Here is a 12,253-nt window from a genome sequence, read left to right as displayed (position 1 = left end):
CATGAGACAGACGCTATATAATGTGGAAAATGTGAGGTGATCCTCTTCGGTGACAAACAGATGTGTGGAGTACTTTTTAAATGGGAAGTGTAAACGCACAGTGAGACCAAGGGGTCCTTGTTGAAAAGTCACTGAAGGCCAATGTTCAGGTGAAGCAAGTTATCAGGAAGCCTGGTGGAATGCTAGCCTTTATTGTGAGAGTGTTTGAGTACAGGAGTCGTGAGGTCTTGCTTCAATTGTCCAGGAGCTTGGTTAGATCACACCTGGAATACAGCGTGTGCAGTTCTGCTCTCCTTATCTCAGGGAGGATATTATTGCGAGAGAGGAAGTGCATCAAGAGTTTAACAGACTTGTTCCCAGGATACTAGGACCGTCCTGTGAAAAGTGATCAGCAACATTGGGCCTGGTAGTGGAGGGGGCATTGCGCTGGGTGCCAGGAACATTTGGGAGAAATCTAACCTTTGTGTTCTTTATGTACAATCTCTCAGTGCCTCCCACACATACTATCACAAGCACTCAGTACAACACGCTGTCTATTACACAAACTGCCCATAGTCTTACTACAGACAAACAACCTTCAGCAAGAGATTTCAAACTGAGGGAACCAAGCCAAAACATATCTAGCACTGGAGGGACCATCTTAAAGTTTGACCAAAGAGCTGAAATCGAAGGCAAGCCATGATGAAAGGGAAGTAGAGAGTTGACAGAAGAAATACTGCACGTATCTCTCTCACACATTTGAGAGAATGACTCATACAAACAATAAAAACCACTAGTGGTTTCCCCAACATACACACATCAGGACATAGTGAGCCACACAATACAAAAAAAAGGTGAATGTGAAAATGACAAGGGGGGGGCGAGTGCAAAAATGCAGAGCTCATCCCCTCATTCCTTCCTCTCTCGGTTCAGGACAGGGAATGCAGGAAATCGGACTTCAATGTTCAAACATAGCTCTGGTGCTGAAAAACCATATACACACACATCCGCCCCACCACACAGCGCGCCTCTCTACTTCAGAGACCAGCTTTGACCTGGCGGGTTATTACTGGCTGATTGAGGAGCGTGACGCACCAGACTGCGAGTGGTGTGCGTGACTTCCAAGTCAGCAGGCAGAGACTGGACACGAAGCTGAGGCCAATCCTCCACACTGACAGTGCCAGTACTGAGTGGGGGCCTAACCAGAGACCGAAATAGAGGAACAAATTGCAGGAATGCTAAAAGGCTGCCTCTATTTCTCTCTCTTCTCCACAGATGCTGCCAGACCGGCTGAGTTTCTCCAGCAGTTTTTGTTTTGGTTTCAGGATCAGCAGCATTCCACTGTTTGCGTTACAGTTCTTCCCTGGGGCCAATGTTCACCTCTCTGATCGAAGTCACTAAAAGGAGAGAGTCTGGGTAATTACTCCACGGGGGATCTTACTGAGCACAAACTGCTCATCACAATTCCACAGTAACTGCAGTCTCCCTACACGCGAGGCACCTGGGACCACCCCGAGCCCACGCTCTCTGGTTGAGCTCTCCAACCTTAAACATGTCCTTCCGTAACACTTTCACAAACGAAGTTAATCAACCTGTTGCAACAAGGGGAACACGAGGGGACCGTTTCAGACAGGGGAGTCACAGATAAGCTGGAAGCTCAACAGTACACGGGTAGGACAGGCTGGTACCTGAAGGAAAACGTGGAGTGAGAGTGGGTGAAACAGGGAGCCGGACAGGAGTGAAGCAGTCTCAGGTCCATGAAGCACACGGCTGGTTTGCAATCCCTCTGTCCACCAGGTCGTCGCACACCAGCACCTGAACGGAACAGAGAGTAGGTCAGGTCAGGTCAGCATGTTTCTGCCAGGCTGAGCAAATTACCTGGTCAAGTAGCTACTGGCCTCATGCCCATCTTCAAAATAACTTCAACCAGCGCCGGGGGGGGGGGGGAGAAACAAGAGAGATAGAGAGAAGGAGAGGAAGAGCAGTAATGAGAGAGGGAGAGTCAGAGAGACAGGAGGAGAGTAAACCAGAAGGGGGAGGAAGGAGGGAGTCAGGGGAGGGAGAATGGGAAATGAGAGCGAGTCAAACAGGGAGGAAGAGGGGAAATGAGAGAGAGTGGGTGGGGAGGAAGAGGGAAAGGAGAGAGAGTTGGAGGGGGATGAGGGGAATGAGAGAGAGTGGGTGGGGAGGAAGAGGGGAAACAAAAGAAAGAGAGTCGATGAGGTAGGAGGGTAAACGAGAGTGAGTGTCTTGGGGAGGTAAAGAAAATCAGAGAGATAGAGAGAGAGAGGGGTGAAGCAGGAAACTAAAGAGTGTGCGGGGGAGGAAGAGGGGTAATGAGAGAGAGAGAGAGAGAGAGCGCGAGAGTGTGTGTGTGTGTGTCGGGGAGGGGGGCGAGGAGAGAGAGAGAGAGAGAGCGTGCACGCGTGCGGGGGAGGGGGCATTCCTGATTGTTGATCTAAGACAGTAACTCGTAAGTACATTCTCCTTGCTCTGACTTGCAGCCCACAAGAGGAAACATCTCCACATCTACCCCATCAAATCCCTTTCCTTACTTTGAGGATAGGTCACCTCACAGCTTTGAGGCCAATTTCAGACGTTCTGGATTGTTCTAACCACTTGCGGGTCTGATACCATCACCCCCACATCATCCACATGCAAAAGATCAAATCACACAAAACTTTCTCTGCTTTTAATCCGGCTCAGGACCACGCAGCCAGAGCATGTATGGAATATTTCTTTCCCTCGTCCAGAGGCCTCTTCTGGGTTACCATGTCCAGTTCTAGTCACCCTGTTATAGGAAGGATATTATTAAACTGGAAAGGGTTCAGAACAGATTTACCAAGATGTTGCCAGGACTGGAGGGTTTGGGTTAGAAGGGAAGGCTGGATAAGCTGGGATTTTTCCCACCAGATAGATGGAGGCTGAGGGGTGACCTTATCGAGGTTTATAAAATCATGAGGGTAAATAGCAAGGGTCTTTTTTCCCTAGGGTAAAGGGAGTACAAAACTACAGGGCATTTTGTTTTGTTCAGGTAAGAGGAAGAAGATTTAAAAAGGACACGAGGAGCAACTTTCTTTTTACACAGAGCGTGGTTCGTGTGCGGAATGAACTTTCAGAGGACGTGGGTATGATTATAACGTTTAAAAGACATTTGGATAGGTACATGAAGAGGAAAGGTTTGGAGGGATATGGACCAGGAGAAGGCAAACAGGACTAATCTTTGCGAGAACCTTAACGGGACTAGTTTAGATTGGGAACATGGTCGGCGTGGATAAGTTGGATCGAAGGGTCTGTTTCCATCCTGTACAACTCTATGATGTATTCTTGTACATATTGCAATCGTAAAAAAAGTCTGTCTAAACGGCCTGTTGTGAGTGTCAATCCAAGCTGAGGGTAAGGCTGTATCTCATCTGTGAGATGGCACAAAAGCCTGACATGCTTTTGTGGCAGTAAGGAGGGGGAGTTTTGGAAGGACATTGGCTAGGCCACTGTGGGAATATTGCGTGCAATTCTGGTCTCCTTCATATCGGAAAGATGTTGTGAAACTTGAAAGGGTTCAGAAAAGATTTACAAGGATGTTGCCAGGGTTGGAGGATTTGAGCTACAGGGAGAGGCTGAACAGGCTGGGGCTGTTTTCCCTGGAGCGTCAGAGGCTGAGGGGTGACCTTATAGAGGTTTACAAAATTATGAGGGACATGGATAGGATGGGTAGGCAAAGTCTTTTCCCTGGGGTCGGGGAGTTCAGAACTAGAGGGCATAGGTTTAGGGCAAGAGGGGAAAGATATAAAAGAGACCTAAGGGGCAACTTTTTCACACAGAGGGTGGTACGCATATGGAATGAGCTGCCAGAGGAAGTGGTGGAGGCTGGTACAATTGCAACATTTAAGAGGCATTTGGATGGGTATATGAATAGGAAGGGTTTGGAGGGATATGGGCCGGGTGCTGGCAGGTGGGACTAGATTAGGTTGGGATATCTGGTCGGCATGGACAGGTTGGACTGAAGGGTCTGTTTCCATGCTGTACATCTCTGACTCTAATGAGGTCATTGAGGGCTGGAGCACAGAGTGACGTCTCTATTGTAATCCTATTTTCCAGCCTGGAAGCATCTAGCCTCTCCAGTGGACATAAAAGATTGTGAAGGATTCCTTATCCCCTCAGAAACAAACTCCTTCCCAGTTGCTCCTATCCAACCTCAGTGCAACAGACAAACTGTTCGTCACCACATTAGAGTTTGTGGAAGCTCACTGGGGGAAACTGGCTGCCCTGTCTTCTCTGTCACAGAAGTGACCACATTTCTAACTGGTCTGCTTTTATTTACAGTGAAATTTAGGGGTATAAAAGGATTCCTTAACAGGCACTTCACCATACAAAGAGAGGACACCAAGTAACATACAGAGAAATCAGGGAGGATTTTAAGCAACATCTGAAAGGAGGCGGCATTGACAGGCAGAAGGGTTTAGGAAAGGAATTCCAAAGTATGGGTTCCAGGTAGTTAAACCACAAGGATAGAACAACAGAAATCTCGGATCTGCTCAACACACAAACCTCCAATGACTCTCTTCAGAACATACAATGTCTGCACACTGGCCACAATCTGTATTCCAAAAAGGTTAAATCGCCTATTTCTCTTCCTCAAACTACGGAAGACCTTGCTTGATGTTCCTGGAATGATGCTCCTTTGCAAGACTGCAAATTGGTACACCCCAAAAAAACAAAAACCACTACTCCCCACCCATTTCTATCTCCTCTTACCCTCAACCTTACTCCATTGCCTTATCACCTCATCTTTATGCTCCATGCATCCCCTCACCTTTACCTCCCATGCTTCTCCCCTCATCTTTAATCCCGCACCATCTTTACCTCCCAATCCTGGGCTCCCTATTAACCTTGAACCTTCCCGCACAGTTCCTTTTATCCCATCCCACCTACATTTACTTTAACCCCATCTTTTATCCATTTCATTTCACCATCCTTTCCCAAAAACCTTTACTGCCATCCTTCCCCCATTTCCTTTTACCTTCCCTCCTCCTTTCATCCTTATCCTTCCCTAATAATCTTCACCCCATCCTTCTCCCATTTCTTTTTACCTTTGATATACCCCCCATTTTATGCCCATCCTTCTCTATTTCCTTTTACCTAGCTCCCTCATCTTCCCCAAGTCTTCACCCCCTTCTCCCCACATTTCCTTCCGCCTTCTCTATCCCAGCCTCATCCAATAATCTTCACACCCCAATCTTCCCTAAACATCTTCACCCCATCTTCCCCTCAATTTACATTTACATTCCCCATCCTAACCCCACATCCACTACCCCACTCTTCCCCAATAATCTTCACACCCCTACCCTTCCTCAATGACCTTCATCCATACCCTTCCCCAATCTTCCCTCTAATCTTCCCTAATACTCCACCCCATTCCTCCCTAATAATCCACCACATTCTTTTAACTTGTCCATCCCGCTCCTTCATCTTCCATAGAAATGTACAGCACGGAAACAGACCCTTGGGTCTAGCTCGCCCATGCCAGCCAGATATCCTAACTTCATCTAGTCCCATTTGCCAGCACTTGGCCCATATCCCTCTAAATCCTTCCTATTCATATACTCATCCAGATGCCTTTTAAATGCTGGAATTGTACCAGCCCCCACCACTTCCTCTGGCAGCTCATTCCATATGCGCACCACCCTCTGCATGAAAAAGTTGCCCCTTGGGTCTGTTTTATATCTTTCCCCTCTCACCCTAAACCTATGCCTTCTAGTTCTGGACTAGAGTGAAAAGACTTTATCTATTTATACGATCAATGCCCCTCATGATTTCATGAACCTCTACAAAATCATTCACTTCCATCCTTCCTCAATAGTCTTCACCGCCCCCCCCAAAATTATCTTCCCCATCTTTCCCTCTACATTTCACCCCATCCTTCCTCAATAATCTTCACTCCTATCAACATTTCCTAATAATTTTCACCTTATCTCCCTCCTACATCAATAATTTTCATCTCTCCAATGTTCCCTGATAATCTTGACCCCGATTTTTTCCATTTCTTTTATCTTTCCATCCAAGCCCCCATCCTTCCTCAACAGCCTCCATCCTCCTATCATTCCCAAATAATCTACCCCCATTTCTTGTACCGACCTATCTGCTCTTGCTCCATAATCTTCTGATTTTACCCCGTTTCTTCCAAAGCCTAACCCCTCCATCCCCCCTCAATAGCCTTCACCCTCTCCATCATTCCCTAAAAATCTTCACCCCATTTATTTTACCTTTCCATCCTTCACCAATAATCTTCACCCTCTCCATCATTCCCTAATAATCCTCAGCCCATTTCTTCTACCTTCCCCGTCCTACACCCTCCAACCTCCCTCAATAATCTTCAACCCTCATGATTTCCTCATCATCTTCCCCATTTTCTTTTCCCTTTCCCAAACTTCCTCAATAATCTTCACCCAAACCCCCCCCATCCTTCCCGAATAATCTTCACTTTTTTTTTGAAAAGAGATTAGAGTCCCTACAGTATCGAAACAGGCCCTTTGACCCAACAAATCACCGTCCCTGCGAACAGTAACCCACCCAGACCCATTCCCCTACCCTATATTTACCCCTGACTAATGCACCGAAAACTATGGGCAATTTAGCACGACCAATTCACCTAACCTGCACATCTTTGGGTTGCGGGAGGAAACCCACACAGACACAGGGAGAACATGCAACCTCTAATCAGACAGTCGCCTGAGGTGGGAATCAAACCTGAGTCCCTGGTGCTGTGAGGGAGCAGTGCTAACCACTGAGCCACCGTGCCGCCCCAACCTATCCACGCCATCCTCCCTCAGTAATCTTCAAACTCCCCCATCATTTCCTACTAATCTTCACCCCATTTCATTTACCTTCCCCATCCATCCTCAATAATCTCCACCACATCATTCCCCATCCTACCCCACTCCATCATTCCCCATCCTACCCCACTCCATCCACCCTCAATAATCTCCACCCCCACATCATTCCCCATCCTACCCCACTCCATCCTACCTCAATAATCTCCACCCCCACATCATTCCCCATCCTACCCCACTCCATCCTCCCTCAATAATCTTCACCCCCACTCCATCATTCCCCATCCTACCCCACTCCATCCACCCTCAATAATCCTCACCCCCACATCATTCCCCATCCTTCCCCACTCCATCCTCCCTCAATAATCTCCACCCCCACATCATTCCCCATCCTACCCCACTCCATCCTCCCTCAATAATCCTCACCCCCACATCATTCCCCATCCTACCCCACTCCATCCTCCCTCAATAATCTTCACCCCCACATCATTCCCCATCCTTCCCCACTCCATCCTCCCTCAATAATCTTCACCCCCACATCATTCCCCATCCTACCCCACTCCATCCTCCCTCAATAATCCTCACCCCCACATCATTCCCCATCCTACCCCACTCCATCCTCCCTCAATAATCTTCACCCCCACATCATTCCCCATCCTTCCCCACTCCATCCACCCTCAATAATCCTCACCCCCACATCATTCCCCATCCTACCCCACTCCATCCTCCCTCAATAATCTCCACCCCCACATCATTCCCCATCCTACCCCACTCCATCCTCCCTCAATAATCTTCACCCCCACATCATTCCCCATCCTACCCCACTCCATCCTCCCTCAATAATCCTCACCCCCACATCATTCCCCATCCTACCCCACTCCATCCTCCCTCAATAATCTCCACCCCCACATCATTCCCCATCCTACCCCACTCCATCCTCTCTCAATAATCTTCACCCCCACATCATTCCCCATCCTACCCCACTCCATCCTCCCTCAATAATCTTCACCCCCACATCATTCCCCATCCTACCCCACTCCATCCTCCCTCAATAATCTTCACCCCCACATCATTCCCCATTCTTCCCCACTCCATCCTCCCTCAATAATCTTCACCCCCACATCATTCCCCATCCTACCCCACTCCATCCTCCCTCAATAATCTCCACCCACACATCATTCCCCATCCTACCCCACTCCATCCTCCCTCAATAATCTTCACCCCCACATCATTCCCCATCCTACCCCACTCCATCCACCCTCAATAATCCTCACCCCCACATCATTCCCCATCCTACCCCACTCCATCCTCCCTCAATAATCTCCACCCCCACATCATTCCCCATCCTACCCCACTCCATCCTCCCTCAATAATCTTCACCCCCACATCATTCCCCATCCTACCCCACTCCATCCTCCCTCAATAATCCTCACCCCCACATCATTCCCCATCCTACCCCACTCCATCCTCCCTCAATAATCTCCACCCCCACATCATTCCCCATCCTACCCCACTCCATCCTCCCTCAATAATCTCCACCCCCACATCATTCCCCATCCTACCCCACTCCATCCTCCCTCAATAATCCTCACCCCCACATCATTCCCCATCCTACCCCACTCCATCCTCCCTCAATAATCTCCACCCCCACATCATTCCCCATCCTACCCCACTCCATCCTCCCTCAATAATCTCCACCCCCACATCATTCCCCATCCTACCCCACTCCATCCTCCCTCAATAATCTTCACCCCCACATCATTCCCCATCCTACCCCACTCCATCCTCCCTCAATAATCCTCACCCCCACATCATTCCCCATCCTACCCCACTCCATCCTCCCTCAATAATCCTCACCCACACATCATTCCCCATCCTACCCCACTCCATCCTCCCTCAATAATCTTCACCCCCACATCATTCCCCATCCTACCCCACTCCATCCTCCCTCAATAATCTTCACCCCCACATCATTCCCCATCCTACCCCACTCCATCCTCCCTCAATAATCTTCACCCCCACATCATTCCTTAATAATCTTCCCATTTATTTTACCTTCCCTTTCCTACCCCTCTCCATCCCCCTCAATAACCCTCATTTCCACATCGTCTAATAACCTTCCAATTTCTTTCACCTTCTCCATCCTACCCCACTCCATCCTCCCTCAACAATCTGCATCCCCACATCATTCCAGAATAAGCTTTCCATTTCTTTTACCTTCCCCATTCTAGACCCTCCATAATCCCCCAATAATCATCAACCCCACATCATTCCTTAATAATCTTCCCACATCTCTTACCTTCCTCGTTCTAGTCCTTCCATCCTCCCTCAATCGTCACCACCACATCATTCCTTAATAAGCTTGTCATTTCTTTTACCTACCACATGCCATCCTCCCTCAATAATCTTTACCCCCCACCATCATTCCCCATCCTACCCCACTCCATCCTCCCTCAATAATCTTTACCCCCCACCATCATTCCCCATCCTACCCCACTCCATCCTCCCTCAATAATCTTTACCCCCCACCATCATTCCCCATCCTACCCCACTCCATCCTACCTCAATAATCTTTACCCCCCACCATCATTCCCCATCCTACCCCACTCCATCCTACCTCAATAATCTTCACCCCCACATCATTCCACATCCTACCCCACTCCATCTACTTCAATAATCTTCACCCCCACATCATTCCCCATCCTACCCCGCTCCATCCTCCCTCAATAATCCTCACCCCCACATCATTCCCCATCCTACCCCACTCCATCCTCCCTCAATAATCCTCACCCCCACATCATTCCCCATCCTACCCCACTCCATCCTCCCTCAATAATCTTCACCCCCACATCATTCCCCATTCTACCCCACTCCATCCTCCCTCAATAATCTTCACCCCCACATCATTCCCCATTCTTCCCCACTCCATCCTCCCTCAATAATCATCACCCCCACATCATTCCCCATCCTACCCCACTCCATCCTCCCTCAATAATCCTCACCCCCACATCATTCCCCATCCTACCCCACTCCATCCTTCCTCAATAATCCTCAACCCACTCCATCCACCCTCAATAATCTTCACCCCCACATCATTCCCCATCCTACCCCACTCCATCCTCCCTCAATAATCCTCACCCCCACATCATTCCCCATCCTACCCCACTCCATCCTACCTCAATAATCTTCACCCCACATCATTCCCCATCCTACCCCACTTCATCCTCCCTCAATAATCTTCACCCCATCATTCCCCATCCTACCCCACTCCATCCTCCCTCAATAATCTTCACCCCCACATCATTCCCCATCCTACCCCGCTCCATCCTCCCTCAATAATCTTCACCCCCACATCATTCCCCATCCTACCCCGCTCCATCCTCCCTCAATAATCCTCACCCCCACATCATTCCCCATCCTACCCCAGTCCATCCTCCCTCAATAATCCTCACCCCCACATCATTCCCCATCCTCCCTCAATAATCTTCACCCCCATATTATTCCCCATCCTACCCCACTCCATCCTCCCTCAATAATCCTCACCCCTACATCATTCCCCATCCTACCCCACTCCATCCTCCCTCAATAATCCTCACCCCCACATCATTCCCCATCCTACCCCACTCCATCCTCCCTCAATAATCCTCACCCCCACATCATTCCCCATCCTACCCCACTCCATCCTCCCTCAATAATCTTCACCCCCACATCATTCCCCATTCTACCCCACTCCATCCTCCCTCAATAATCTTCACCCCCACATCATTCCCCATTCTACCCCACTCCATCCTCCCTCAATAATCTTCACCCCCACATCATTCCCCATTCTTCCCCACTCCATCCTCGCTCAATAATCTTCACCCCCACATCATTCCCCATTCTTCCCCACTCCATCCTCCCTCAATAATCTTCACCCCACATCATTCCCATCCTACCCCGCTCCATCCTCCCTCAATAATCTTCACCCCCACATCATTCCCCATCCTTCCCCACTCCATCCTCCCTCAATAATCCTCACCCCCACATCATTCCCCATCCTACCCCACTCCATCCTCCCTCAATAATCCTCACCCCCACATCATTCCCCATCCTACCCCACTCCATCCTCCCTCAATAATCATCACCCCCACATCATTCCCCATCCTACCCCACTCCATCCTCCCTCAATAATCCTCACCCCCACATCATTCCCCATCCTACCCCACTCCATCCTCCCTCAATAATCATCACCCCCACATCATTCCCCATCCTACCCCACTCCATCCTCCCTCAATAATCCTCAACCCACTCCATCCACCCTCAATAATCTTCACCCCCACATCATTCCCCATCCTACCCCACTCCATCCTCCCTCAATAATCCTCACCCCCACATCATTCCCCATCCTACCCCACTCCATCCTACCTCAATAATCTTCACCCCACATCATTCCCCATCCTACCCCACTTCATCCTCCCTCAATCTTCACCCCATCATTCCCCATCCTACCCCACTCCATCCTCCCTCAATAATCTTCACCCCCACATCATTCCCCATCCTACCCCGCTCCATCCTCCCTCAATAATCTTCACCCCCACATCATTCCCCATCCTACCCCGCTCCATCCTCCCTCAATAATCCTCACCCCCACATCATTCCCCATCCTACCCCAGTCCATCCTCCCTCAATAATCCTCACCCCCACATCATTCCCCATCCTCCCTCAATAATCTTCACCCCCATATTATTCCCCATCCTACCCCACTCCATCCTCCCTCAATAATCCTCACCCCTACATCATTCCCCATCCTACCCCACTCCATCCTCCCTCAATAATCCTCACCCCCACATCATTCCCCATCCTACCCCACTCCATCCTCCCTCAATAATCCTCACCCCCACATCATTCCCCATCCTACCCCACTCCATCCTCCCTCAATAATCCTCAACCCACTCCATCCACCCTCAATAATCCTCACCCCCACATCATTCCCCATCCTACCCCACTCCATCCTCCCTCAATAATCTTCACCCATCATTCCCCATCCTACCCCACTCCATCCTCCCTCAATAATCTTCACCCCACATCATTCCCCATCCTACCCCACTCCATCCTCCCTCAATAATCCTCACCCCCACATCATTCCCCATCCTACCCCACTCCATCCTACCTCAATAATCTTCACCCCACATCATTCCCCATCCTACCCCACTTCATCCTCCCTCAATAATCTTCACCCCATCATTCCCCATCCTACCCCACTCCATCCTCCCTCAATAATCTTCACCCCCACATCATTCCCCATCCTACCCCGCTCCATCCTCCCTCAATAATCTTCACCCCCACATCATTCCCCATCCTACCCCACTCCATCCTCCCTCAATAATCCTCACCCCCACATCATTCCCCATCCTACCCCAGTCCATCCTCCCTCAATAATCCTCACCCCCACATCATTCCCCATC

The sequence above is a fragment of the Chiloscyllium plagiosum genome, unplaced genomic scaffold, assembly GCF_037043375.1.
Source record: "Chiloscyllium plagiosum isolate Xiang-an unplaced genomic scaffold, Cpla_swu_hap1 HiC_scaffold_50, whole genome shotgun sequence".
Lineage (NCBI taxonomy): Eukaryota > Metazoa > Chordata > Chondrichthyes > Orectolobiformes > Hemiscylliidae > Chiloscyllium > Chiloscyllium plagiosum.
The sequence above is the reverse complement of the archived record's forward strand: the minus strand, read 5'-3'. Positions refer to the sequence as shown.